The 3,686-nt window shown below is 36.0% G+C and overlaps 1 long non-coding RNA gene across 1 annotated transcript; it reads left to right on the top strand.

Moving 5' to 3' along the window:
* The first annotated feature begins 551 nt into the window (after positions 1 to 551).
* LOC131247221 (uncharacterized) lies at positions 552 to 3,433 on the top strand. Its single transcript, XR_009171573.1, has 5 exons — positions 552 to 689; positions 2,584 to 2,730; positions 3,044 to 3,115; positions 3,242 to 3,287; positions 3,370 to 3,433. It is a non-coding gene; the product is annotated as an uncharacterized LOC131247221 (long non-coding RNA).
* The last annotated feature ends 253 nt before the right edge of the window (positions 3,434 to 3,686 follow it).

The following is a 3,686-nucleotide window of genomic DNA, read 5'->3' as shown; positions in this document are numbered from 1 at the left end:
ATTAACATGGTGGTGGGCCCCACCCAACATCCTTTCGCAGGAACTTATCTGGAAAGGCTTTAGCATGGGGAACGCTCACCTGCTAACCAGTTCACATGGACTACGTACGAACTTTTTTGAGAACTCATCACACATGATGAGTCTCTAAAATCTGAATGGTAAAAATGAAGCAGAACCTCATAAAACCTCCTGGAATCAATTTTTACTTTGAACCAAGACTTCGGTGGGCCATGAAAAATGCAAACAGCTTCTTCCCTTGATTTGAATTTCTCTTTTCTATGGCCCACAAGAATCTTAGATCAGGGTGAAAATTCACTCTCTAGGATTTCATGGGATTCTACATCTTATGGACCGTTCGGATCCAACACCCATGACACGTGTGAAAAGGTGTGCATGTGCATAGGTGCGTAGGTGAGCATGCCTCCTTTAGCACAACATTGACGTTTGAGCTTTGAGGACTGGTTAGGGACGGCGCCCTAACCAGTCTTTGTTTCAATCCCTCTCTCACACGCTCTCCTCTCTCCCTTCCTACAGGTCTCTCCTTCCTCTGTCTCTTCCTGTCGATCTCTCCCTCCTCTCTCTCTTCCTGTCGATCTCTCTCTCTCCTCTCTCTCTTCATGGTGAAAATCTGGTGACTCGCCTGATGGAAAAGGTGGATTTGAAGCTCGGGTTAAATCAGATTCACACAGGTGAAAGTATTTCTCTCTCTCTCTCTCTCTCTCTCTCTCTCTCTCAATCTCTCTCAATATTAATGCCGATTTAGGAATTTGGGAGTTAGTAGTTTGTAGATTCCCGATTTGAATGTGGACCCTTATTTCAGGATCTGGAGATTTTTGGGTTTACAGATTTGATTGTGGACCCCAAATTGGTGATTTAGGGATTTTAGGATTTTGGGGATTTGCGGACTTTTAAAATTGGGGAATTTCTGATTTTACAAGTTGGGATTTTCTGATTTTACAGTTATTATTATTATTTTTTAACATTCTGTTGCTGTTCTCTTTCTAATTTTCACGATGGATCCCAAAAATCAAGGCCAACCACAAGGAATAGTGTCAAATCATGCTAAATTTACTATATATGGCCAAGATGAGTCTTGGAATATCCTGATTTTCAGGGAATCCATTCATCCCAGTGTGGCAGATCATGTAAGTAGATTGAAAGGCATATAAATATCAGGGTGGAAGCTGTATGTACTTTGGACAATTTTGGTGGTGGGAATTACTATTTCAACTGTACCCCAATATTACAGCTGATTAAAAAAATTCGCCTTCATTGCTCCATATAAGAATCACATGTAGTTGCCTTTTTATGTTTTGTCATGGAACACTACTGATGTTATGCTGTTTCATGTGTCATATATTTTGGCAGGGAGATGTTGTAGAGTCTGCATTGCTATACACGCATGTTTTTTGCTAATTAATTTCATTGCCCTTCCTATGTCACAGAATCTTATTGTGATGGTTCTTGTGAATTTTATGCAGTTGTTTTCTATTAATTTTTTTTATTAGATGTGTGTGTGTATGCGTGCATGGCATTGTGTTGTGATGATTCTTGCGGATTTTATCTAGCTGCTTTCTGAAAAAAGAAAAAGATATGCTCGTTCACATGCACATGTGCAGATACTTTTTAGATATTTTGTTTCCTTTTTGCATTCTACATTTATAGATGAATACATGTAAATGTGCAATGGGTTGATTGTTTTGAACTTGACACAATGACAGATTTATTAACTTACAACTATACCCTACACAATTATTCAATTGATAATACCATGATTAGTACTACTTTTCTTGGTGCATATTCACAAAAAGTGGATGATTGATGATTTTCTTTTTTATTTATTTATAAATTTTTTAAACTTTTTTCTAATTTTTCATAAAGAAAATTGGAGTAAAAAAATCTTATGATTAGACTGATTATAATTTGCAATATGATAACAACAGTAACAATTATGACAACATTGGGAACAATGGTTTCCATGAATTAAATCAGCTGGATTCGACCATAAGCCATTAGCTATTGTGTTTATTTCTTGTCCTAATAAGTTTCAGTCTCCTTTGATAGGCAATAGCCTAAATACTTTTGAAATATTCTAACACAACAATGTTACCTAAATTGCCAACACCACTACATTTTCTAGTTTGAATTGCCCCCGATTATGGACCATTTACAATTACGCATCAACTATTTTGTCTCTCTATTATCGCTTACTTTCATTTATTTTACAAATGTATTGTTTCTCATTCGTCTTTCCATTATCTTTCTATCTGGCCTTTAATTATCTATCTTGGGATCTTCCATTGTAGAAATTTTCTTCTAAAAAGTTGTATGTACATTTCAGATCTGTTGCAATTAGTTAGATTTCAATCCTTGTTGCTTCATCTATCTTGGGATCTTCCCTTGTGGAATTTTCAACATGCATGCGTGCAATTTTCTCATATATATATGCAGCCCCTCTCAGCAATTTTGGGTTGGCTTTTATATAAAAGTTGTGCTGCCATGTTTGGATATGAATTTGTTGTTGAAATTTACTAAAACTTTTCCTTTGTGGCTATCATGAATGTTTTGATGGGTGGCTTCCAGTGTTACTATGACACTTCCAAGGCAACATATGAGCTCATTCAAAAGATACTACTTACAGGACTGGAGCCTGGAGCAGTTGATGTGTTTCTTGATTTCATTTACTACTCAGGTGGTCCTCTACCTGACGAACTGCTCACCCAAGTTAAGGTTAGGCATCACCCCACATGATGTCAAATTCTATTTCTTTTAGCCTTTCGGTTCCTCCAATTCATGAAGCTGGTTTTGCATTTCTATTTATTTTTTACTTCTTTCTTTGAAGTCAAGGTTTATGTGTTATTTTGTTGATATAATTGAGAAAATTTTCTGCATCAGTATGCAATCATTCTTCAAAGCATTTTCTTTTATAAGATGTTATCAGTTGTTCTTTATCTTTATTCAATTTCCTTAGTGCTATTCAATTTTTGCTCATGCCTCATCTTGAAATAAGGTTTTTCTAATGGAGTTATTTTGTTATAACCAGGGAATTCATGTTTCAGAGGACTTTGTTGCCGAGCAATTGAGGTCCATGATTTCTGATATGTAGGTTGATGTGGTAAGTGACAAGTACTCAAAAGCAAGTTATGATAATGATGGTGGAAAAGGATTCATGTAGCTGACCCCAATTAGTTGGGATAAGGCTTAAATGATGATAATGATGGTCTTCCTTATTTTGCTTTAGGTCACTCAGGTTGGCAGCTGGTATACAGGAAGTCAAAGTTGAAATGGTAAATGGTTTCCTTTATTTGCTCCATTTTTATACATGCAAATTGATTTTCACATTGTCCATTTGATATGATTGTGTGCCAGAAAATGATGCCCATCCCAAGCATTACAACAAATATGATGTTGAACTGTGGTGCTAATTATTTCTATTGTTAGTTATTATGTTGGAGGTAACTTCGATTTTTTTCAGCTTGCGATATTGAGGGATTCATTGAGCTAATTAGATTGTATACAGGAACTAGGGTTCATTCAGCTACAAGTCTACTTATACTTATAAGATGTGAAACTATAGATGAGCCTGAGTCTATTCTTTGTTTCTTATCTTTGTTGATTTGTCCTAGGTTCCATTGTCTTTCATAAGGTTGATAAATTATTAGATATGGTGGCAAGGCAGCTCAATT

This window comes from Magnolia sinica, chromosome 5 (genome assembly GCF_029962835.1).
Source record: "Magnolia sinica isolate HGM2019 chromosome 5, MsV1, whole genome shotgun sequence".
Lineage (NCBI taxonomy): Eukaryota > Viridiplantae > Streptophyta > Magnoliopsida > Magnoliales > Magnoliaceae > Magnolia > Magnolia sinica.
This window is presented reverse-complemented; position numbering and strand designations above follow the sequence as displayed.